Source organism: Bufo bufo, chromosome 5, assembly GCF_905171765.1.
Source record: "Bufo bufo chromosome 5, aBufBuf1.1, whole genome shotgun sequence".
Classification (NCBI taxonomy): Eukaryota; Metazoa; Chordata; class Amphibia; order Anura; family Bufonidae; genus Bufo; species Bufo bufo.
This window is the reverse complement of record NC_053393.1, coordinates 125508045-125535370: the sequence shown is the minus strand read 5'-3', so window position 1 is coordinate 125535370 and position 27326 is coordinate 125508045.

Sequence of the window (27326 nt, the reverse complement as noted above, 5' to 3'; positions counted from 1 at the left end):
GGCAGCAGCAGCATCAGGAGAAGGCCACCGAGTGGCACAATGAGAGTGTGGAGGTGGCGGTAGCAGCATCAGAAAGCCACCAAGTGGCACTCTGGCAGAGTTTTGAGCTGGCAGCAGTATAATGGAGGCCACTAAGTCTGGAGTTGGCAGCATCAGGAGAAGGCCACCGAGTGGCACGATGACAGAGTCTGGAGTTGGCAGCAGTATGAGGAGGCCACCAAGTGGCACAATGACAGAGTCTGGAGTTGGCATCAGTATGAGGAGGCCACCGAGTGGCACAATGACAGAATCTGTAGGTGTCGGCAGCAGCAGCATCAGGAGAAGGCCACTGAGTGTCACAACGACAGAGTCTGGAGGTGGCGGCAGCATGAGTATACCACAAAGTGGCCTAATAACAGAGTGTGGAGGTGGCAGCAGCTTCAGGAGGCCACAGAGTGGTACGACAACTAGAGATTGTGGAGGTGGCAGCAGGAGGAGGTCACAGAGTAGCACGACGACGAGAGATTGTGGTGGTTGCAGCAGCATGAGGAGGCCACAGAGTGGCACGATGACAAAGTGTGGAGGTTGCAACAGCATGAGGAGTCCACTTCGGCTCTGCACGATTTAATAATACATTTTCTCCAGCACAAAAGGCTTGGCAAATTGATTGGCTGGGAATTTCCATCGAAGATTGGGATAATATATTGGTGAATTTAAGTTTATTTTCTTATAATTTTAATCAAGTTTTGGTTTAATTTCATATAAAATATTTAATATAATAAAATAAATTAAGTGTTGACTAAGACAGGAGAGAATCGGCAAGTCTTCTGGTTATTCGACGACGTGGTTGCGATGGAGATAGCATTCCAAAAAACAATATCTCTCCACCTGGAGACGAATCCTGTCAAGATTGATGCAAGTGCGGTATCGGCTGTCCATCGAGCCAGATTCTTCTTGGGGAACCTGCCTGGCATGAACAGGCCTCTAGTAGCTACAGACAATGAAGACAAAGCTTCAAAATTGCTTGGAGCGTGGAGGAGTTGCGAAGTTTATCAAGATTCAAACAATAACTACATCTCTTCGTCAGGGAAAAGATCACGAGTTCTCAGTTATCGTGGAAAAAGCTTAGAATCAACGTTGAAAAATATATGGCATCAGAGGTGTGTGAGGACTCCATCACAATAGGACAAGTAAGCCATCCAGGGCAGATTGTATTCTATCTGATAATTGGCGGCAGTCCTTGTAGTGAATTATCTGTAGTTAACCCGCACCGGAAAGGCCTTTATGGGGGCAGTGGACAATTGTTTTTTGACTTTCCACGATTACTCAATAAAGTGTTGCCTAAGACAGCAGAGAATCAGCCAGTCTTCTGGTTATTCGAGAACGTGGTTGCGCTGGAGACAGCATTCCAAAAAATAATTTCTCTCCACCTGGAGACGAATCCTGTCAAGATTGATGCAAGTGCGGTATCGGCTGCTCATCGAGCCTGCCTGGCATGAACAGGCCTCTAGTAGCTACAGACAATGAGAAGACAAAGCTTCAAGATTGCTTGGAGCCCAGAAGAGTAGCAAAGTTCATCAAGATTCAAACCATAACTACCAGCCCCTGGTCTCTTCGTCAGGGAAAACATCACAAGTTCCCAGATGGAGTGGGTCTTCGGATTCCTCCCGCACTATACAGACGTCTCAGAAATTAACCGCTGTTCCTGACAGAAGCTCTTGGGAAGGTCATCTATTCGCCCCGCTGAACGATTATTATGAAAGTGTGTAGAAGCCACACGGGGCCCCCACGCGGCAGATTTATCATGGAGACATCGGATTTTATAATATTACATTATTATATAAAGAAAAATATATAAATAAAGCCCCTTTCATAACCCGGCTCCCAAGTGGGATCAGCTACATCATCATCATCGAGTACTGTCTGCACGTCACTGATGTCCTCCTCAACCATTTCTGGGTCAGAAGCCTGACCGCTCACAACACCAGCTCCCACGCCACTCTCCTCATCACTACTTGCCCGCATAGTGGAGGAAAGGACAGAGGCAGGTTGAGGACAGGTGAGGGCACAGGGCCTGCTCCTGGGCCATGCCAACTAAGGATTGTCTGACAAACCCACTGACTGTTGGCTGGAGGTGTCTTATGTCACTTGGGATGAAATGGATGACCGAGTTAACCAATCATGAACCGCTGGGTTGCTGGTCAAGACACGACCGCTAGATGACACCGGGAGCTCAGGCCTCTTGCTGCAACTCCTGCTGCCACGACCCCTTAATTTGCTGCGACCTCTGCGCCAGAAACATTTATGCCTCTGCCACTCCTCTGTGCATGGCCTGGCACTTCTCTGTCTGACATACTTTTAGCTGAACTAAATAAGTTAAAAGCAAATTAAAACACAGCTAAAGCAATTAATATATTTTACAATATACTTTTTGTACTGAAATCGGCCAATAAACACTTTCACCACAAATAACCAACAGTGGAATGCGTACATATTTATATTTTTGTACTGAAATAGGCCACTAAATGCTTTAAACACATATATAGTTGCAAGAAAAAGTATGTGAACCCTTTGGAATGATATGGATTTCTGCACAAATTGGTCATAAAATGTGATCTGATCTTCATCTAAGTCACAACAATAGACAATCACAATCTGCTTAAACTAATAACACACAAAGAATTAAATGTTACCATGTTTTTATTGAACACACCGTGTAAACATTCACAGTGCAGGTGGAAAAAGTATGTGAACCCCTAGACTAATGACATCTCCAAGAGCTAATTCGAGTGAGGTGTCAGCCAACTGGAGTCCAATCAATGAGATGAGATTGGAGGTGTTGGTTACAGCTGCCATGCCCTATAAAAAACACACACCAGTTCTGGGTTTGCTTTTCACAAGAAGCATTGCCTGATGTGAATGATGCCTCGCACAAAAGAGCTCTCAAAAGACCTACGATTAAGAATTGTTGACTTGCATAAAGCTGGAAAGGGTTATAAAAGCATCTCCAAAAGCCTTGCTGTTCATCAGTCCACGGTAAGACAAATTGTTTATAAATGGAGAAAGTTCAGCACTGCTGCTACTCTCCCTAGGAGTGGCCGTACTGTAAAGATGACTGCAAGAGCACGACGCAGACTGCTCAATGAGGTGAAGAAGAATTATAGAGTGTCAGCTAAAGACTTACAAAAGTCTCTGGCATATGCTAACATCCCTGTTAGCGAATCTATGATATGTAAAACACTAAACAATAATGGATTTCATGGGAGGATACCACAGAGGAAGCCACTGCTGTCCAAAAAAAACATTGCTGCACGTTTCCAGTTTGCACAAGAGCACCTGGATGTTCCACAGCAGTACTGGCAAAATATTCTGTGGACAGATGAAACCAAAGTTGAGTTGTTTGGAAGAAACACACAACACTAGGTGTGGAGAAAAAGAGGCACAGCACACTAACATCAAAACCTCATCCCAACTGTGAAGTATGGTGGTGGGGGCATCATGTTTGGGGCTGCTTTGCTGCGTAAGGGCCTGGAGGGATTGCTATCATCGAAGGAAAAATGAATTTCCAAGTTTATCAAGACATTTTGCAGGAGAACTTAAGGCCATTTGTCCACCAGCTGAAGCTCAACAGAAGATGGGTGTTGCAACAGGACAACGACCCAAAGCATATAAGTAAATCAACAACAGAATGGCTTAAACAGAAGAAAATACGCCTTCTGGAGTGGCCCAGTCAGAGTCCTGACCTCAACCCGATTGAGATGCTGTGGCATGACCTCAAGAAAGCGATTCACACCAGACATCCCAAGAATATTGCTGAACTGAAACAGTTCTGTAAAGAGGAATGGTCAAGAATTACTCCTGACCGTTGTGCACGTCTGATCTGCAACTACAGGAAACGTTTGGTTGAAGTTATTGCTGCCAAAGGAGGTTCAACCAGTTATTAAATCCAAGGGTTCACATACTTTTTCCACCTGCACTGTGAATGTTTACACGGTGTGTTCAATAAAACATTTAACTCTTTGTGTGTTAGAAGTTTAAGCAGACTGTGATTGTCTATTGTTGTGACTTAGATAAAGATCAGATCACATTTTATAACCAATTTGTGCAGAAATCCATATAATTCCAAAGGGTTCACATACTTTTTCTTGCAACTGTAACTGCAGAAGTGAACTGAGAATATATTTTTCTTTTTGTATTGAAATAGGCCACTAAATGCTTTTACCAGAAATAACTGCACTAGTGAAGCGCATATATATTTTTCTTTCTGTACTGAAATAGGAAACTAAATGTTTTCACCACCAATAACTACAATAGTGAAGTGCATATATATTTTTCGTTTTGTACTGAAATAGGCCACTAAACACTTTCAACACATATAACAGCAGGCTAAAGGCTTTTCAACATAGCACTTTTACCCCAAGAACAAATTGCTTGAATGACAGAGCTGTATAATGGCTATTTGGATCCCCAAATAATCTTTCCCTGCACTTGTAAATCACTTTTCTAGCACTGTCCCTAGCGCCTTCTGACGTCTCTCCCTGCACTAAGATGCTGTGAAATGATTCCTCCCTATCTTTTCTCTGCACTTATAAATCGTTTTTTTCAGATTTTTTTTTCACAATGAGGTTTTTCCGATTGCGGTCCCTAGTGCCTTCTCACGTCTGTCCCTGCACTCAGAACGCTGGAAAATATCAGAATCTAAGATGGCCGCCGTATTTATAGGGCTGTGACATTACAAGGCTGGCTAGCTGCTGATTGGCAGTATGCATGGCATTATGGGTCATCTCGCCTTCCCACAGTTCCTTGAATTTTTCAACACTTGGCTCATCTCTACTAGTCACACATTTTCACCTGAAAAGAACACTAAACCTAGAAATTAGATGGCTTTAAAGAGTAACTAAACATTTTAGCAACTTTCTTTTAAACTGTTCTAAATAGCCCCAAAATGATTTTTGTAATGTACATTATTAATCAATTATGTTGTGAACCCAAGGTCCTGGATTTCACTGCTTCTCAAAATCATAATTTTCGTAATGTGCTGTACTGGGGGTGTACAAATTTAACTGACTACCTCAGCGAACGCTGCACAGGCAGGAATACACATTGTTGCTCCTGCCTGTGTCCCCCTCAAGCTTGGCTTAATTCTAGCACAACACATTGGTACCCTGTGCCCTGTACCGATGTGCTATGCCAGGATTTAGGTAATGGGAGTGGGCTCCTTTGCTGCGGCAGCAAGTCAAACCCGTACACCAGTACAGCGCTGTACGAGAATGATGATTTTAAGAAGCAGTTTTGAGTAGAAAAACTGCATAATTGATGAATAAAGTACATTACAACATCATTTTTGAATGATTTAGAACAGTTTAAAATAAAGTTGTAAAAAGGTTCAGTTACTCTTACATTTTCTGCAGCTCTCTTCCATTTTTGGCTGACTGTCTTGGCTGCCAAGCCTTAGGCAAGTGGTAAGGCTTAATGATATTTGTGCCCTTCTGTAGACAGGGAGAAGAAGGGGGGTTCTTGTTTCAGCCAGTTATCATAAAACCAGAGATGGGACAGAAAGGAAGAGAAAGCAAACATGGCTGACCTCCTGGATCACATTGAGAAGATTTTTATACTGCATGTTTTCAAAAATAAATTACAAAAATAGGACAAAATAGGATCAGGCGAAAGGAGGCGATTAGTATAAGAATTGCTGTGATATAATTTTTTTGCAATTTTCTTAAGTTTTTTTTCTTTACACTTCATATGGTCTTGCTGATAGTGATAGTTATAAATGCAAGATGCAAGTTCACATTTGAACTAATGAAAAAGAACAATATGCACATTTTGCTTTTCTGTAACGACAGAGACACATAGAACTGTATGGGAACTGTAGATAAAAAATGTAACGTATTTGCAATGGTGCAAATTTTTTATGTTAGATGCATTGAAAAAATAAGTAGTAATGGGACAGCTCACTCTCTATATACACGGATAGGTGCCAATGTCCAGAATAAATCACCCCTTCAAAAATAGTAAAATTAAATAGTATTGGACCGGCACTCAAACATATGGGTTCACGCAAAGAACCAATAAAGTAAAATAGTGCAATTTATTAAAACATAAAAACATAAAAGCATACATACATGTAATAGTGGGATGGATAAGATAATGGATGGACTTCTCATGTAACAAGTCCATAAAATGCAGGTAATTGGAGAAAATGGATAATGTCCCGTACTTATATAAATAATACCTATTAGGCAAAATCCATAGCAAGCAGTCTCATAGTATGATGAGTAAGGTACTCACTATTTACTGAGCAACTCTGTGGCGTCCCACATGTAAGAGCGCTTACCTCGGTGTCGATTCAATCAAATGCAAACGGCAGAGTGTAGTTGCTTACTGATGTCATAAAATCGGAACTCTGTAAGATCGCTTCAATTATCACGAGATGAGCTGTTACTTTTTCTTTCGTATAATACAGACTCTTCAATCGCGGCTAAAAATCGCAGTGAAGCTTCGATCTTGTGATCATAGATTGCTATCAGTAGCCAGCCGTTAATAAAGTCGACCACTAGTCGTTTTTCTTTTGTTCGTTTCAGAAAGTAATTTCCTTGGTATCTTTCAATGTTGCATGGCCATGCTTAAAATTTCGGACTCTTTATGAATATCCCATCGATTCCAGACGCGTTTCGAAATAGATCCATATTTCTTCCTCAGTGGGTTGAATGAAGCGCATTGAAAAAATAGCATGATACAATACAAAAAAATTATATTTGCAACGAATGCAAATTTTCTTGCGCTTCATAGTAACAAATCACAATTTTTACTAAAATGGTGGCTACAATGGTGGCTACACGTGTGAGGACATGGGGCAAGGAACTCTGGGAAGGCGGGCTAACCCATAATGCCATGCATGCAGCCAATCAGCAGCCAGCCCTGTGATCTCACAGCCCTATAAATACGGCAGCCATCTTAGAGTCAGACATTTTCAAGCATTCTGAGTGCAGGGACAGACATGAGAAGGCACTAGGGACGGCAATCGGAAAAACCTCATTGTGAAAAAAAAACTGAAAACATGATTTATGAGTGCAGGGAAAGGATAGGGAGGAATCATTTCACAGCATCTTAGTGCAGGAAGAGATATCAGAAAGCACTAGCAAGAGTGCCAGAAAAGTGATTTTCAAGTGCAGGGAAAGGATAGGGAGGAATCATTTCACAGCATCTTAGTGCAGGGAGAGACGTCATAAGTAGAGTTGAGCGAACACCTGGATGTTCGAGTTCGAGAAGTTCGGCCGAACTTCCCGGAAATGTTCGGGTTCGGGATCCGAACCCGACCCGAACTTCGTCCCGAACCCCATTGAAGTCAATGGGGACCCAAACTTTTCGGCACTAAAAAGGCTGTAAAACAGCCCAGGAAAGAGCTAGAGGGCTGCAAAAGGCAGCAACATGTAGGTAAATCCCCAGCAAACAAATGTGGATAGGGAAATGAATAAAAATAAAAATAAAATAAATAAAAATTAACCAATATCAATTGGAGAGAGGTCCCATAGCAGAGAATCTGGCTTCACGTCAGCAGAGAATCAGTCTTCATGTCATAGCAGAGAATCTGGCTTCACGTCACCCACCACTGTAACAGTCCATTGTCATATATTTAGGCCCCGACACCCAGGCAGAGGAGAGAGGTTCCGTAACAGAGAATCTGGCTTCATGTCAGCAGAGAATCAGTCTGCATGTCCTAGCAGAGAATCATGCTTTACGTCACCCAACACTGGAACAGTCCATTGTCAGATATTTAGGCCCAGGCACCAAGGCAGAGGAGAGAGGTCCCGTAACAGAGAATCTGGCTTCATGTCAGCAGAGAATCAGTCTGCATGTCCTAGCAGAGAATCATGCTTTACGTCACCCAACACTAGAACAGTTCATTGTCAGATATTTAGGCCCAGGCACCCAGGCAGAGGAGAGAGGTCCCGTAACAGAGAATCTGGATTCATGTCAGCAGAGAATCAGTCTGCATGTCCTAGCAGAGAATCATGCTTTACGTCACCCAACACTGGAACAGTCCATTGTCAGATATTTAGGCCCAGGCACCCAGGCAGAGGAGAGAGGTCCCGTAACAGAGAATGTGGCTTTATGTCAGCAGAGAATCAGTCTTCATGTCATAGCAGAAAATCAGGCTTTACGTCACCCACCACTGGAACAGGCCACTGTCACATATTTAGGCCCAGGCACCCAGGCAGAGGAGAGAGGTCCCATAACAGAGATTCAGGCTTCATGTCAGCAGAGAATCAGTCGTCATGTCATAGCAGAGAATCAGGCTTCACGTCACCCACCACTGGAACAGGCCACTGTCACATATTTAGGCCCAGGCACCCAGGCAGAGGAGAGAGGTCCCATAACAGAGATTCAGGCTTCATGTCAGCAGAGAATCAGTCTTCATGTCATAGCAGAGAATCAGGCTTCACGTCACCCACCACTGGAACAGGCCACTGTCACATATTTAGGCCCAGGCACACAGGCAGAGGAGAGAGGTCCCATAACAGAGATTCAGGCTTCATGTCAGCAGAGAATCAGTCTTCATGTCATAGCAGAGAATCAGGCTTCACGTCACCCACCACTGGAACAGTCCATTGTCATATATTTAGGCCACGGTACCCAGGCAGAGGAGAGAGGTCCTGTAACAGAGAATCTGGCTTCATGTCAGCAGAGAATCAGTCTGCATGTCCTAGCAGAGAATCATGCTTTAAATCACCCAACGCTGGAACAGTCCATTGTCAGATATTTAGGCCCAGGCACCCAGGCAGAGGAGAGAGGTCCCGTAACAGAGAATCTGGCTTCATGTCAGCAGAGAATCAGTCTGTATGTCCTAGCAGAGAATCATGCTTTACGTCACCCAACACTGGAACAGTCCAATGTCAGATATTTAGGCCCAGGCACCCAGGCAGAGGAGAGAGGTCCCGTAACAGAGAATGTGGCTTTATGTCAGCAGAGAATCAGTCTTCATGTCATAGCAGAGAATCAGGCTTTACGTCACCCAACACTGGAACAGTCCATTGTCAGATATTTAGGCCCAGGCACCCAGGCAGAGGAGAGAGGTCCCGTAACAGAGAATGTGGCTTCATGTCAGCAGAGAATCAGTCTTCATGTCATAGCAGAGAATCAGGCTTCACGTCACCCACCACTGGAACAGGCCACTGTCACATATTTAGGCCCAGGCACCCAGGCAGAGGAGAGAGGTCCCATAACAGAGATTCAGGCTTCATGTCAGCAGAGAATCAGTCTTCATGTCATAGCAGAGAATCAGGCTTCACGTCACCCACCACTGGAACAGGCCACTGTCACATATTTAGGCCCAGGCACCCAGGCAGAGGAGAGAGGTCCCATAACAGAGATTCAGGCTTCATGTCAGCAGAGAATCAGTCTACATGTCATAGCAGAGAATCAGGCTTCAAGTCACCCACCACTGGAACAGGCCAATGTCACATATTTAGGCCCAGGCACCCAGGCAGAGGAGAGAGGTCCCATAACAGAGATTCAGGCTTCATGTCAGCAGAGAATCAGTCTTCATGTCATAGCAGAAAATCAGGCTTCACGTCACCCACCACTGGAACAGGCCAATGTCACATATTTAGGCCTAGGCACCCAGGCAGAGGAGAGAGGTCCCATAACAGAGATTCAGGCTTCATGTCAGCAGAGAATCAGTCTTCATGTCATAGCAGAGAATCAGGCTTCACGTCACCCACCACTGGAACAGGCCACTGTCACACATTTAGGCCCCGGCACCCAGACAGAGGAGAGGTTCATTCAACTTTGGGTTGCCCCGCAATATAATGGTAAAATTAAAATAAAAATAGGATTGAATGAGGAAGTGCCCTGGAGTAGAATAATATATTGTTAAGGGGAGGTAGTTAATGTCTAATCTGCACAAGGGATGGACAGGTCCTGTGGGATCCATGCCTTGTTCATTTTTATGAACGTCAGCTTGTCCACATTGGCTGTAGACAGGCGGCTGCGTTTGTCTGTAATGACGCCCCCTGCCGTGCTGAATACACGTTCAGACAAAACGCTGGCCGCCGGCAGGCCAGCACCTCCAAGGCATAAAAGGCTAGCTCTGGCCACGTGGACAATTTGGAGACCCAGAAGTTGAATGGGGCCGAACCATCAGTTAGTACGTGGAGGGGTGTGCACAGGTACTGTTCCACCATGTTATTGAAATGTTGCCTCCTGCTAACACGTTCCGTATCAGGTGGTGGTGCAGTTAGCTGTGGCGTGGTGACACAACTTTGCCACATCTCTGCCATGCTAACCCTGCCCTCAGAGGAGCTGGCCGTGACACAGCTGCGTTGGCGACCTCTTGCTCCTCCTCTGCCTTCGCCTTGGGCTTCCACTTGTTCCCCTGTGACATTTAGGAATGCTCTCAGTAGCGCGTCTACCAACGTGCGCTTGTACTCGCGCATCTTCCTATCACGCTCCAGTGTAGGAAGTAAGGTGGGCACATTGTCTTTGTACCGGGGATCCAGCAGGGTGGCAACCCAGTAGTCCGCACACGTTAAAATGTGGGCAACTCTGCTGTCGTTGCGCAGGCACTGCAGCATGTAGTCGCTCATGTGTGCCAGGCTGCCCAGAGGTAAGGACAAGCTGTCCTCTGTGGGAGGCGTATCGTCATCGTCCTGTGTTTCCTCCCAGCCACGCACCAGTGATGGGCCCGAGCTGCGTTGGGTGCCAGCCCGCTGTGAACCTCCTTCATCCTCATCCTCCTCCACCTCCTCCTCATCCTCGTCCTCCTCGTCCTCCAGTAGTGGGCCCTGTCTGGCCACATTTGTACCTGGCCTCTGCTGTTGCAAAAAACCTCCCTCTGAGTCACTTCGAAGAGACTGGCCTGAAAGTGCTAAAAATGACCCTTCTTCCTCCTGGGCCACCTCCTTTTCCATCATCGCCCTAAGTGTTTTCTCAAGGAGACATAGAAGTGGTATTGTAACGCTGATAACGGAGTCATCGCCACTGGCCATGTTGGTGGAGTACTCGAAACAGCGCAACAGGGCACACAGGTCTCGCATGGAGGCCCAGTCATTGGTGGTGAAGTGGGGCTGTTCCGCAGTGCAACTGACCCGTGCGTGCTGCAGCTGAAACTCCACTATGTCCTGCTGCAGCTCGCACAGTCTGTCCAGCATGTGCAAGGTGGAGTTCCACCTGGTGGGCACGTCGCATATGAGGCGGTGAGCGGGAAGGCCGAAGTTACGCTGTAGCGCAGACAGGCGAGCAGCGGCAGGGTGTGAACGCCGGAAGCGCGAACAGACGGCCCGCACTTTATGCAGCAGCTCTGACATGTCGGGGTAGTTGTGAATGAACTTCTGCACCACCAAATTCAGCACATGCGCCAGGCAAGGGATGTGCGTCAAACCGGCTAGTCCCAGAGCTGCAACGAGATTTCGCCCATTATCGCACACCACCAGGCCAGGCTTGAGGCTCACCGGAAGCAACCACTCGTCGGTCTGTTGTTCTATACCCCGCCACAACTCCTGTGCGGTGTGGGGCCTGTCCCCCAAACATATGAGTTTCAGAACGGCCTGTTGACGTTTACCCGTGCTGTGCTGAAGTTGGTGGTGAAGGTGTGTGGCTGACTGGATGAGCAGGTGGAAGAAGAGGAGGAGGAAGCTGAGTAGGAGGAGGAGGAGACAGGAGGCAAAGAATGTTGCCCTGCGATCCTTGGCGGCGGAAGGACGTGCGCCAAACTGCTCTCCGCCTGGGGCCCAGCCGCCACTACATTTACCCAGTGTGCAGTTAGGGAGATATAGCGTCCCTGGCCGTGCTTACTGGTCCACATATCTGTGGTTAGGTGGACCTTGCCACAGATGGCGTTGCGCAGTGCACACTTGATTTTATCGGATACTTGGTTGTGCAGGGAAGACACGGCTCTCTTGGAGAAGTAGTGCCGGCTGGGAACAACATACTGTTGGACAGCAAGCGACATGAGCTGTTTGAAGCTGTGTGTGTCCACCAGCCTAAATGACAGCATTTCATAGGCCAGTAGTTTAGAAATGCTGGCATTCAGGGCCAGTGATCGAGGGTGGCTAGGTGGGAATTTACGCTTTCTCTCAAATGTTTGTGAGATGGAGAGCTGAACGCTGCCGTGTGACATGGTTGAGATGCTTGGTGACGCAGGTGGTGGTGTTGGTGGTACATCCCATGTTTGCTGGGCGGCAAGTGCCAACGTTCCTCCAGAGGCGGAGGAAGAGGCCGAGGCGGCGGCAGCAGCAGAAGAGGCCGAGGCGGCAGCAGCAGAAGAGGTAGCAGGGGGAGCCTGAGTGACTGCCTTGTTTTTAAGGTGTTTACTCCACTGCAGTTCATGCTTTGCATGCAGGTGCCTGGTCATGCAGGTTGTGCTAAGGTTCAGAACGTTAATGCCTCGCTTCAGGCTCTGATGGCACAGCGTGCAAACCACTCGGATCTTGTCGTCAGCACATTGTTTGAAGAAGTGCCATGCCAGGGAACTCCTTGAAGCTGCCTTTGGGGTGCTCGGTCCCAGATGGCGGCGGTCAGTAGCAGGCGGAGTCTCTTGGCGGCGGGTGTTCTGCTTTTGCCCACTGCTCCCTCTTTTGCTACGCTGTTGGCTCGGTCTCACCACTGCCTCTTCCTCTGAACTGTGAAAGTCAGTGGCACGACCTTCATTCCATGTGGGGTCTAGGACCTCATCGTCCCCTGCATCGTCTTCCACCCAGTCTTGATCCCTGACCTCCTGTTCAGTCTGCACACTGCAGAAAGACGCAGCAGTTGGCACCTGTGTTTCGTCATCATCAGAGACGTGCTGAGGTGGTATTCCCATGTCCTCATCATCAGGAAACATAAGTGGTTGTGCGTTAGTGCATTCCATCTCTTCCACCCCTGGGGAAGGGCTAGGTGGATGCCCTTGGGAAACCCTGGCAGCAGAGTCTTCAAACAGCATAAGAGACTGCTGCATAACTTGAGGCTCAGACAGTTTCCCTGATATGCATGGGGGTGATGTGACAGACTGATGGGCTTGGTTTTCATGCGCCATCTGTGCGCTTTCTGCAGAAGACTGGGTGGGAGATAATGTGAACGTGCTGGATGCACTGTCGGCCACCCAATTGACTAATGCCTGTACCTGCTCAGGCCTTACCATCCTTAGAACGGCATTGGGCCCCACCAAATATGGTTGTAAATTCTGGCGGCTACTGGGACCTGAGGTAGTTGGTACACTAGGACGTGTGGCTGTGGCAGAACGGCCACGTCCTCTCCCAGCACCAGAGGGTCCACTAACACCACCACGACCATGTCCACGTCCACGTCCCTTACTAGATGTTTTCCTCATTGTTACCGTTCACCACAATAAGAAAAATATTATTCGGGCCAATGTATTGAATTAAAATTCAGGCCTTTTTTTACAGAACCTAACACTATCTGGCTATCTATTTAGGTACCGTATTAGACTAATACAGGCACACCAGTAATGACAGATTTAGCTGAATATAAATGTGAGGCCTATTTTTTAGGCGCTGGGTGACAGGTATACGTTTACGGACAGAATTAGACTTGGATCTGCACTGTAGCGTGTGTGTGAAGTTCTTGAGAATGACCCTATCAGCACATTGAATCTAATCTACCCTTTTAGGGATAGATTTAAAGTAGGCCTGATACAGCAGAAACCACTAATTTTGAGAATTGCAAATTTGGGAATTGTTTTTCAACTTAGAACAACAACTGTGCTTTGACGGTCACTAAAAATAACTTGACCAGCTAAAACAGTACAGATTTGGATGAATATAAATGTCAGGCCTATTTTTTAGGCGCTGGGTGACAGGTATACGTTTAATCACAGAATTAGACTTGGATCTGCACTGTAGCGTGTGTGTTAAGTTTTTGAGAATGACCCTATCAGCACCTTGAATCTAATATACCCTTTTAGGGATAGATTTAAAGTAGGCCTGATACAGCAGAAACCACTAATTTTGAGAATTGCAAATTTGGGAATTGTTTTTCAACCCAGAACAACAACTGTGCTTTGACGGTCACTAAAAAAAACCTGGACCAGCTAAAACAGTACAGATTTGGATGAATATAAATGTAAGGCCTATTTTTTAGGCGCTGGGTGACAGGTATACGTTTAATCACAGAATTAGACTTGGATCTGCACTGTAGCGTGTGTGTTAAGTTTTTGAGAATGACCCTATCAGCATCTTGAATCTAATATACCCTTTTAGGGATAGATTTAAAGTAGGCCTGATACAGCAGAAACCACTAATTTTGAGAATTGCAAATTTGGGAATTGTTTTTCAACCCAGAACAACAACTGTGCTTTGACGGTCACTAAAAAAACCTGGACCAGCTAAAACAGTACAGATTTGGATGAATATAAATGTGAGGCCTATTTTTTAGGCGCTGGGTGACAGGTATACGTTTAATCACAGAATTAGACTTGGATCTGCACTGTAGCGTGTGTGTTAAGTTTTTGAGAACTACCCTATCAGCACCTTGAATCTAATATACTCTTTTAGGGATAGATTTAAAGTAGGCCTGATACAGCAGAAACCACTAATTTTGGGAATTGTTTTTCAACCCAGAACAAAAACTGTGCTTTGACGGTCACTAAAAATAACTTGACCAGCTAAAACAGTACAGATTTGGATGAATATAAATGTGAGGCCTATTTTTTAGGCGCTGGGTGACAGGCTCAACTTGCCCCTGATGTAGTATATGGCCAAAAAATAACCACACTATTGATGGTTAAATGCACTTGGGTGACACAGGCTCAGCCTGCACCTGATGTAGTATATGGCCAAAAAATAACCACACTATTGATGGTTAAATGCACTTGGGTGACAGGCTCAGCTTGCCCCTGATGTAGTATATGGCCAAAAAATAACCACACTATTGATGGTTAAATGCACTTGATGAAAGCTTGACCCTGATGTAGGATATAGCAAAAAATAACCACACTATTGATGGTTAAATGCACTTGGTGGTAGCTTGTGCTGGCGCACCACAAGCCACAAAATGGCCGCCGATCACCCCAGAAAAAAGTGACTGAAAAACGCTCTGGGCAGCCTAAAAACACTGAGCAATTGAATAGCAGCAGTTCAATGATCCACAGCTGTAGATCGATCACTGAATGAAGTCTTTTGGAGGAGTTAATCTGCCTAATCTCGCCCTAACGTCGCAGCTGCAACCTCTCCCTACGCTTGTATCAGCAGAGTGACGTGCAGCGCTACGTGACCCAAGCTTATATAGAGGCTGGGTCACATGCTGCACTGGCCAATCACAGCCATGCCAATAGTAGGCATGGCTGTGATGGCCACTTGGGGCAAGTAGTATGATGCTTGTTGATTGGCTGCTTTGAAGCCTTTCAAAAAGCGCCAAGAAAGCGCCGAACACCGAACCCGAACCCGGACTTTTACGAAAATGTTCGGGTTCGGGTCCGTGTCACGGACACCCCAAAATTCAGTACGAACCCGAACTATACAGTTCGGGTTCGCTCGTCCCTAGTCATAAGGCGCTAGGGACAGTGCTAGAAAAGCGATTTACAAGTGCAGGGAAAGATTATTTGGGGATCCAAATAGCCATTATACAGCTCTGTCATTCTAGCAATTTGTTCTTGGGGTACAAGTGCTATGTTAAAAAGCCTTTAGTAGCTTATATCTTTTCAAACAAGAAAAAAATATACGCAGTCCACTTCAGCAGTTATATGTGTTGAAAGCGTACAGAAAGAAAAAAATATACGCACTTCACTGGTGCAGTTATTTGTGGCAAAAGCATTAAGTGGCCTATTTCATTATAGAAAGAAAAAAATACACACTTCACTGGGGCAATTATTTTTGGCAAAAGCGTTTAGTGGGCCTATTTCATTATAGAAAGAAAAAATATATATACGCACTTCACTGGTTCAGTTATTTGTGGCAAAAGGCTTTAGTGGTTTTATTTCATTATATAAAGAAAAAATATATACGCACTTCACTGGTGCACTTGTTTGTGGCAAAAGCTTTTAGTGGCCGATTTCATAATAGAAAGAAAAAAAATACACACTTCACTGGGGCAATAATTTTTGGCAAAAGGCTTTAGTGGCCTATTTCATTATAGAAAGAAAAAATATACGCACTTCACTGCTGCACTTATTTGTGGCAAAAGCGTTTAGTGTCCTATTTTATTATAGAAAGAAAAAAATATGCGCTACAGTTCACTTATTTGTGGCAAAAGCGTTTAGTGGCCTATTTCATTATAGAAAGAAAAAATATGCGCACTTCACTGGTGCAGTTATTTGTCGCAAAAGGGTTTAGTGGCCGATTTCATTATAGAAAGAAAAAATATACGCACTTCCCTGGTGCACTTATTTGTGGTAAAAGCGTTCAATTGCCTATTTTATTATAGAAAGAAAAAATATAAGCACTTCACGGGTGTACTTATTTTTGGCAAAAGCGCTCTGTGGCCTATTTCATTATAGAAAGAAAAAAATATACGCACTTCACTGGTGCACTTATTTGTGGCAAAAGCGTTTACTGGCCTTTTTCAGTACAAAAATAAAAATATTATGTATATGCATTTCACTTCTGCAGTTATTATTATTTCAGTACAAAAACAAAATATTTTCAGCGTTCACTTTTGCAGTAATATTTTCGGTAAAATCTTTATTGAAGTATTTTGGTCAAAAACCAATTTTATTCAGTGTTTAGCGCTGCAGTTATATGTGGAAAAATCTTTATTGATGTATTTCGGTCAAAAAACTAAATTAATTCAGTGGTCAGCGTTGTGGTTATATGCAGTAAAATCTCCATCATATCTCCATGATAAATCTGCAGCGTGGGGACCCTGTGTGGCTTCTACACACTTTCAAAATTATCCTTCACTCCAAATTTTATTCAGTGTTCAGCGCTGCAGTTATATGTGCTAAAATCTTTATTAACGTATTTCGGTCGAAAAACAAATTTTATTCAGCGTTCAGCGCTGCAATTATATGCGTTAAAATCTTTATTGACGTATTTCGGACAAAATTTATTCGGTGGTCAGCGCTGCGGTTATAAGAGGTAAAATCTTTATTGAAGTATTTTGGTAAAAAAACTAATTTTAGTCAGCGTTCAGAGGTGCAGTTATATGCGGTAAAATATTTAGTGATGTATCTTGATGAACTTTGCAACTCTTCCGGGTTCAAAGCTATCTTGACACTTTGTCTTCTCATTGTCTGTAGCTACAAGAGGCCTGTTCATGCCAGGCAGGTTTCCCCAGAAGTATCTGGGTCGATGAGCAGCCGATACCGCACTTTCATCAATCTTGACAGGATTCGTCTCCAGGTGGAGAGAAATTGTTTTTATAAATGAATAGACGAAGCGGCCACTCTGTGACCTCCTCATGCTGCTGCCACCTCCACAATCTCTCATCGTCGTGCCACTCTCTGGCTCCCTCATGCTGCTGCCACCTCCACAATCTCTCGTCGTCGTGCCACTCTGTGGCCTCCTCATGCTGCTGCCACCTCCACACTATGTCACCTTGCCACTCTGTGGTCTCCTAGTGCTGCCGCCCCTCCACACTTGGTCATTGTGCCACCCTGTGGCCTCCTCCTGATGCTGCTGCCACCACGACCGCCGCACTCTGTCATTGTGCCACTCGGTGGACTTCTCCTGATGCTGCTACAGCCACCACCTACAGACTCTGTCATTGTGCCACTCGGTGGCTTCCTCATACTGCTGCCACTTCCACACTCTGTCATTGTGCACCTCTGTGGCCGCCTTTCTTAAGCTGTTGCTGCCACCACCTCCAGACTCTGTCATTGTGCCACTCGGTGGCCTTCTCCTGATGCTGCAACTGCTGCTGCCACCACCTCCAGACTCTGTCATTGTGCCACTCGATGGATTCCTCATACTGCTGCCACCTCCACACTCTGTCATTGTACCACTCTGTGGCCTCATCCTAATGCTGCTGCTGCCACCACCTCCAGGCTCTGTCATTGTACCACTCGGTGGCCTTCTCCTGATGCTGATGCTGCTGCCGCCACATCCAGACTCTGTTATTTTGTCAATCGGTGGCCTCCTCATACTGCTGCCACCTCCAGACTCTTTCATTGTGCCACTCGGTGGCTTCTTCATACTGCTGCCACCTCCACACTCTGTCATTGTGCCACATGGTGGCCTCCTCATACTGCTGCCACCTTCACACTTGGTCCTTGTGCCACACGGTGGCCTTCTCATACTGCTTTCACCTCCACACTCTGTCATTGTGCCACTCAGTGGCCTCCTCATACTATTGCAAATTCCAGATTCTGTCATTGTGCCACTATGTGGCCTCCTGATGCTGCCGCAACCTCCAGACCCTGTCATTGGGCCACTCTGTGGTCTCCTAATGCTGTTCCCACCCTCCCCACTTCATGACTGGGCCACTATTTTGCCTATCGGCCTGGCTGACATTATCATTTGTTTGACCCTTTTTCTGATCTGTCAGAAGGAAGGAAAAATGAGAAGCACAACGGATCCTGTCTGTGTAGCAGCTGTAAGGCCTATATAGTCCCATCAGAATTGGCTTATGATTTGGTAGCCAAAAGCAGGAGTGGGTACAAAACACAGAAGACATGAAAATATTGCATTCACGTGTTATCTCTGTTTTAGATCCAGTCCTGTTTTTTTAGCATTAGCAATACTGATGGATTATTGAGCAAATGCTCACCGAGTGAAGGCGTATGCTTCACAGACAGGATCCTTTTTTTGTGGGTTATTGTTCTGATGGATCAGAGGAAGGGCAAATTAATCAGTGACGTCAACACAAACTTACTGCTGACACCCTCTCCACTCTGTCGGGTGCTCTACTCTATAAGCGTTTAATAGAACAGGTTCTGATAACATCTATGTGGAATCAGCTGGCGACGGTGTAAAAGGAGTGCGCTTCTTCTTGGCACTAACATCGACCTGTAAGGTTGAGTTCATACTTGATTTATTGGGTCAGTTTTTGCCCCGTGACTGCCCAAATAAGTGAAGTGTGCATTGATTCTAAGAGCAACACCTGTCATTTGCATGTCATATAGACATATAGTGTTATTTCACTACCAAAGCAGACTCCCTATGTGTGTTACTACAAGGCACAGTGTTCTACACCACTATAAAGGCTCTCAGCAGCCAGGAAATAGCAATTTTTTAACGTTATTCGCTGTGAATATATTCGGATCGAACCAAGTTTTTCCTGAAAAATTCGGCGAACCGGCGAATCAAATATTTTAAACATTCGCTCATCTCTAGTTACAATAATCAGGCATTTTCATATATCGCTTTCTACAATTTTGTTAGTACTTTCCATTTCAAGCTATCATTATAGCTACATTTAAATGGGTTGTTCCACAAAAAATATATTTAGTATTTTTCAAACCAGCACCTGGATCTGCATACTTTTTTAATTGCATATAATTAAATATTTAGTATAGCCACTGCGCTATAAAAAAAAATAATATCGCGCCACCTGCTGTTTGTTCTTTTCCTTATTCCTTGTCCACCGCACTCACACATGTTGGAAGCTGTGCCAGTTATAGGAAGAGATGTGCAGCAGCAAGGACACACCCACTGAGAAAGGACAAGCTGGAATAAATTTAGCATCACAACTGGAATGAATGGGAAGATCTCTAGGTCCATGTGAGGTACAAGGCTGGTTCTAGCTTTGTTAGAAAGAGACTGTCGTGTACCACTTATACCTCCAGTCTCCCCACAGTGCTCATGACACTGACTCATGGCACTGGCCGCTATCTGGCCTTATAGGCCTAACGTCCTTGAACCAGGGAGGTTCCTTAGGACTATTGGACTTTGGGCTAGAATACATCTGTGAGTACCACTAAGTGCTGTGTCCTCTCTAAGTGATTGCAATCAATAGGCTAAGTGCCCAATGTGTCTGTAACCGCCATGCATATGCACCCACTTTGTTTATATAAACTGCAATTTATTTCACCCCTTTCTTTACCTACTATTTACAAAATCGGACAATATTTGGCACATCATATCCAGCAAATAATGTTGTGTCATGTTTTTTTTTCTGAAGCAAATGGACCAAAACGAATAATCTACTGTGCCTAGCTTGACTGATTCAGTTCTCCAGCTTAACAAAGGGGCATTGCTTACAATGCAACAACATGCTCCAAAGTGGTATCTGTCACGGAACCATGAACCAGACGTACAACAAGAGATAAGAGAAAATAAGAAGGCTTTATTGAAAATAAAGCTGTAAAGCAAAAGTCCAAACGGATGGTAAAACCGAGCAGAGACTTTGCGAAGCCAGAGGTCAGGAACCAGCAGGGTAGTCAGACGAAGCCAATATCAGGAACCAGAAGCAGCAGCAGTCTTAGAAGCATGTGAACACAAGAGGACCAAGCAAGGAACTGAAGCCACAGACCTCCTATATATATGAGCTAGGCATCCAGCTCCTCCCAGTGGGAAGGAGGAGCCGCAGGGTGGAAGGCTACAAGAAACCCAGAAACCAAGATGGCCGCCAGCACATGTCAAACGAAGGAGAACAGCAAGAAGGTAAGACCATGACAGTACCTCCCCCTCAAGGGCCCCTCCTCCGCGGAGCACAAAACGGTTTCTGAGGGAAGCGTGCGTGGAAGGCTCGGAGCAAGGCAGGAGCATGGACATCTGCGGAGGGAACCCAGGAACGCTCCTCTGGACCATAACCACGCCAATGGACCAAAAACTGCAACCGACCGCGGACCAGGCGTGAGTCCAGGATATTGCTCACCTCATATTCCTCACGATTGCCCACTTGGACCGGACGAGGCCGAGGAACCGAGGAAGTGAAACGATTACACACCAGTGGCTTCAACAGGGAGACATGAAACACGTTGGAGATCCGCATGCCAGGAGGAAGCGCAAGGGCATAGGCTACCGGGTTTACCCTGCGAAGCACTCGGAAGGGACCAACAAAGCGAGGCGCCAGCTTGGGAGTGGGCACTCGAAGGTTGAGGTTGCGGGTGGACAACCATACACGGTCTCCGACCTGGTAGGAAGGAGCAGGCGCTCGTCTGCGATCAGCCTGGAGTCTCTGGCGCTGCGCAGAGACCTCAAGGGACTTCTGGATCTGTACCCAAGAAGCACGTAGGACGGAAAGGTGATCCTCCACAGCCGGAATATCCTGGGGAGAGAATACCTCCGGTAACACGGCAGGTTGGAACCCATAATTGGCCATGAAGGGAGACGTCCCAGAGGAAGAGTTCACCGCCGTGTTCCTGGCAAACTCAGCCCAAGGCAGGAGGTCAACCCAATTGTCTTGGTGATCGGAGACATAGCAACGAAGGAATTGCTCCAAGGCCTGATTGGATCGTTCAGCGGCCCCATTGGACTGAGGGTGGTAGGCCGAGGAGAAGGAGAGATGAATCCCCAACTGGGAGCAAAAGGCGCGCCAGAACCTGGACACAAACTGACTCCCCCGATCCGACACAATCTCCTTGGGCAAACCGTGCAACCGAAAGACCTCCCTGGCAAAAATCGTGGCCAACTCTTGTGCAGAGGGTAACTTCTTGAGAGGAACACAGTGGCACATTTTGGAAAACAGATCCACAATCATGAGAATGACCGTATGGCCTCGGGATGCAGGGAGGTCCACAATGAAATCCATCCCCAGGTGTGACCATGGGCGCTCCCCGGTGGCTATGGGTTGCAGAAGGCCCAACGGAAGATGCCGAGGGGACTTACTCTGGGCACAAACGGAGCATGCCGCTACATATGCGGCGATGTCGGAACGTAGGGAAGGCCACCAGAACAGACGTGAAACAGCCCAGGACAGTTGATTCTTTCCAGGATGCCCCGCGGTCTTGGAGTTATGGTAGGTTCGCAACAACCGAGTGCGCAACTCCTCAGGCACAAAACATCTGCCGTTGGGTCTCCCAGAGGGAGCACCAGATTAAGCCTCCAAAATCTGCTCACCCAGGGGAGAGGTCAGGCTGGTGCGAATGGCGGCCAAGATCTGATTCGGAGGTATGACCGAAGTCGGAATCGACTCCTCCCTGGACAGCTCGGAGTACTGCCGTGATAAGGCATCCGCCCTGATGTTCTTGGAACCGGGTAGGTAGGAGACCACGTAATTAAAACGTGACAAGAACAGAGCCCATCTGGCCTGACGTGGTGTCAATCTCTTGGCCTCAGAAAGGTAGGTCAGATTCTTGTGGTCCGTCAGGATGAGAACCGGAACCACCGAACCCTCGAGCAAGTGCCTCCATTCTTTAAGGGCCTGCACGATGGCCAATAACTCCCTGTCACCAATCTGATAGTTGCACTCCGCGGAAGACAGTTTCCGGGAGTAAAACCCACAAGGAAGCAGAGGACCCTCTGGTGTTCTACGCTGAGACAGAAGGGCGCCTACTCCCGTCTCAGACGCGTCCACCTCGAGGACAAAGGGCAACCCAGGGTTGGGATGCGACAGAATCAGAGCCGACACAAAGGCGGACTTTAGGGCCTCAAAAGCTCGGATGGCCTCGAGCGGCCAGACCTGGGAATTACTGCCCTTCCTGGTCAGATCCGTGAGAGGCTTGGCCAGCATGGAAAAGTCCCTGATGAACTTCCGATAATAATTGGCGAAGCCCAAAAAGCGCTGCAGGGAACGAAGACCACTGGGCTGGGGCCACTGTAAGACCGCCGAAACCTTCTCAGGATCCATGGAGAACCCCTCAGCGGAAATGATGTAACCTAAGAAGGTTACCTGGGATCGGTGAAATTCGCATTTCTCAAGCTTACCGAACAGCTTGTTCTCTCGTAACCGTTGCAACACTCGTCTGACATCCAGAATGTGGGCCTCCATGGATTCAGAATATACCAAGATGTCATCCAAATAGACCACCACACACTGCTGCAACAGGTCACGGAAAACATCGTTGATGAATTCCTGAAAGACTGCGGGCGCATTGCACAACCCAAAGGGCATAACCAAGGATTCATAATGACCGGTCCTGGTGTTAAACGCGGTCTTCCACTCATCGCCCGCCTTGATCCTTACCAGGTTATATGCCGCCCTCAGGTCGAGTTTGGTAAAGACCGTGGCCCCTTTAAGGCGATCGAACAGCTCGGAAATCAAGGGTATCGGGTAAGCGTTCTTGATCGTGATGCGATTGAGACCCCTGTAATCGATGCAAGGCCTCAACTCACCGCCCTTCTTTTTCACAAAGAAAAATCCAGCCCCTGCCGGGGACGAAGATTTGCGAATGTGTCCGCGTGAAAGCGCCTCCCTCACGTACTCCTCCATGGCCTCATTCTCCGCTACCGACAGTGGATAGACTTTGCCACGAGGAGGAACGGCACCAGATTGTAACTCTATGGCACAATCGTATGGGCGGTGCGGAGGTAGGGCAACCGCGCGCACCTTATCGAATACATCCCGGTACTCCTCGTATTCAGGAGGCAACAGAGAGTCCGAGGAAGTACACAGCAACTTGACAGACCCATGGATGCAACTAGCCCCACACTGCGGTGACCACGAGAGGATCTCGACCGATCTCCAATCGAAAGTCGGATTATGCTTCTGGAGCCAGGGGTACCCCAAGACCACCGAGTAGTGTGGAGACGAAATAACCTGGAGGCAGACCGACTCTCTGTGAACGGCACCAATGGCTATCCCCACTGGAAGGGTCTCATGAGTCACGTGTGGCGGCAGAAGGGGTCTGCCGTCTATCGCCTCAAGAGCCAGTGGGGAACCTCGAGCCTGCAGAGGAATGGAATTGGCGGCAGCGAACACACTATCAATGAACAAACCACCAGCACCAGAGTCCACCAACGCCTGGGTCGTCACCGAGCCCCCGACCCAGGAGAGGACAACAGTGATCAGTGGTTTGTCAACACGGGAAACCGGGGACGAGGAGACTCCACCCAAGATCTGCCCCCGACAGGATCTCAGGTACGAGTGTTTCCCTGGACGGTTCGGACATGCCAACCGAAAATGCCCACCGAGACCACAGTACATGCATCGGCCCTCGCGTCTCCGAAGTGCCCTCTCCCCCTCGGACAGGCGAGCAAACCCCAGCTGCATGGGTTCACCCCCAGACAAGTCATCCCCAGGAGGCGTGGGAGGAGAGGGAGGCACGAGTGGGACAGCAAACGTAGGCACCAATCTGTTAGAAGACCTCCGCAGGTTCTCCTTAAAGGAAGGTCTCTCCCTGAGTCTGGTGTCAATCAAAATCAGGAAAGAAATAAGAGACTCGAGCTCAACTGGTAGGTCCTTAGCTGCAACCTCATCCTTCAAGGCATCCGAGAGACCATGAGAGAAAGCAGCGACCAGAGCCTCATTATTCCAGCCCACCTCTGCTGCCAGGGTACGAAACTCAATGGCGTATTCAGCTACGGATCGTGAACCCTGTCTGATGGACATAAGGAGCTTCGCAGCAGAGGCAGCACGAGCCGGCACATCGAATACCTTCCGAAGAGAAGCAACAAAACCGGAAAACTCGGCAACCACCGGATTGTTGTTCTCCCATAAAGGGCTGGCCCAGGCCAAGGCCTTGTCCGAGAGCAGCGAGATCAAGAAGCCCACCTTTGATCTCTCAGTAGGAAAGGCATGTGGCAGCAACTCGAAATAAATGCCCACCTGGTTAAGGAAACCTCGGCACTGAGTTGGCTCTCCCCCAAAGCGCTGTGGAAGAGGGGCAGAACCGGTCATACCCCGAAACACCGCAGGCGCAACAACAGGTGTCGGGGTAGACTCTGGCGCAACAACCGGAGCGGCAGTAGGAGCGAGCCCAGGAGCGACAAACGACCCATCGGCAACGGGAGCGAAATGAGCCGTGCGTTCAAGCAGGGTTTGCAACGCCACAGCGAACCGACCCAACAGGTGATCCTGCTGATCAAGTCTGGCAACCAACGTGGGTAGCGAGGATGGCCCTGTACCGTCAGAATTCATGGCTTGGTCCTAATGTCACGGAACCATGAACCAGACGTACAACAAGAGATAAGAGAAAATAAGAAGGCTTTATTGAAAATAAAGCTGTAAAGCAAAAGTCCAAACGGATGGTAAAACCGAGCAGAGACTTTGCGAAGCCAGAGGTCAGGAACCAGCAGGGTAGTCAGACGAAGCCAGGATCAGGAACCAGAAGCAGCAGCAGTCTTAGAAGCATGTGAACACAAGAGGACCAAGCAAGGAACTGAAGCCACAGACCTCCTATATATATGAGCTAGGCATCCAGCTCCTCCCAGTGGGAAGGAGGAGCCGCAGGGTGGAAGGCTACAAGAAACCCAGAAACCAAGATGGCCGCCAGCACATGTCAAATGAAGGAGAACAGCAAGAAGGTAAGACCATGACAGTATCAACATTTTAGAATGAAATCATGGTGTACTGCAAAATAAGCTAACTTATAGTTGATGCAAATTTAGATATATGCAGTGTGAGCCACTCTACCATTGTGATGGATTTGGCACACTGTATACATTGTAATCAGGATTAGTAAATCTGCCCTTTTGTTTTTAGGTAAGAGGGGTAGATGCAAACATTTGGAGCACTCACCACATTGGCAGGATTACACATGAAGCAGTAGGCATGTTGCTACAGCATACAGTAATTCATCGGAAACAGTGTTGCAGATATTTACTCAGTTCTAAGCCATAATAATAACTGCAAATCTTAGATATACCAAGCTGAAGTCGAATAGTTCTTCTGGGAAATTCTGAGGCAGTTTTTTCTAAGAAGTTTCATTGATACAATGCTTTGATGCCATGTACTGTACAATAACACAAGGCACTGATCAGCCTTTGATCATTTTCACTACAGGTTCTCAATATTACATACTGTAGCAGGAAACTGACTAAACTGAAGAAAGCTCTTGTCATTAGTCCATTTAAGGTGAGATTGGCATGCTTGCACTCACTAGAAATGAGATGTTCAGAGTAAGCTAAGTAATAATTTCAGGATTATAAGCAAATCTTGCTAAACAAATGTTAAAACATTTAAGAATCAATTCATTCCCTCAAAGTCTAAGTCAAAAAGACCAAAAAAAAATATTAAATGCGCAAATATGTAATTAAATCTAATGTATTAATATTATTAGCATAGTGGAAGACAAAGCTCATTTATCCATTTTATGTGTACTCCGAGCATTCACTAAAGATTAGTTCATATTTATAAAGTGCAAAACATCCCTTCCCCCTCAGTGAAATGAAGCATTATTATGTAAAGGTCAAAGGAAACTGAAGAAATATCAGACGCACAGGCTGACCTATTGAGGCTGTAATTAAGCCTCTTTTAAGAAGGACAACATCTATATTATGAAGACTTCAGACTTCTTTGAATTTTGTATACTTCATTAATGTGGTTTGCATGAATGGAAACAATGAGATCCTTTAAAAAAGGGGATAATATTTCAGGGCCAGATAGGGAAATTCCGCAGATAGCAGAATAATATTAAATTATGCTGCATTGTTAACTGTGTAACTTTATATGTAAAATGTCACTTTTCTTATTTTTGGTCTTGCATTGTACAGTAGCCAGAATGAATTCTATAGGTTTTTTCAGCTGTGTATATTTAGTTCAATCTGGAGAAAATATAACTCTTTGGTACACTTTTGTGAGAGCGTTCAGTCACAGAAACATAGTCCATGTGACATTGCTTTTCTGAGACCAACCACGGCTTAATGATCTATGATGCTGTGAATTCCAGCCCAACCCCAGGTCTACTTTGCTGTTCTCATGGCATCGTGTCATTACGATCCAGTAAGTTCGGTTGAGCCGAGGCTTGGTCTGGGAAATCAGGCCTTCACATGGACAATAATCTAAAACCAGCCTTTAAAACTAGCAACAACCCCATTCTCCAGCCTAAATGATCCAATCAAACATAACCTGTCAGTAGATGCCATAAGATGTAAAACAATGTCTAGCTTTGATGTTGTTTAGAGACTTTGTGATGTATATTTTGAAAATAGAACTGTTTCTTGATGTAAGGAGTTGGTCAGTAGTGATTAGAGATGGCCTTGCGGTTTGCCCGGCGGTCGCTTCGCGGCGAATTTTGCGTGTTCGCGATTCGCCGAACATGCGAACATATGGAGATATTCGCGCCCGCCATATTCTTTTACATTGTGAAGAACTTTGACCCATGACACATCCATCAGGTGGTACAGGACAGCCAATTGAGACGTTTCAGCACATGGACATGCCCCCTACCTTCTAAATAATCTGGCCGCCATTTTGCATTCAGTGTTTTGCCAGTGTAGGGAGAGGTTGCTGTGTGGAGCAGGGACAGGCTGTTAGGGACACCAAACGCTAGCTAATAGGGCCACAAAAGTCCTTTTAAGGACTGGTATAGGTGTGCTATCGATAGGTGTGCTATACTGAGGGGTGTGATATACTTATAATATTCTTTTATAATGAGTCAAAAACACATAGATCTATATAGTGATCACCTGGAAATCAGGGGGCTAGGG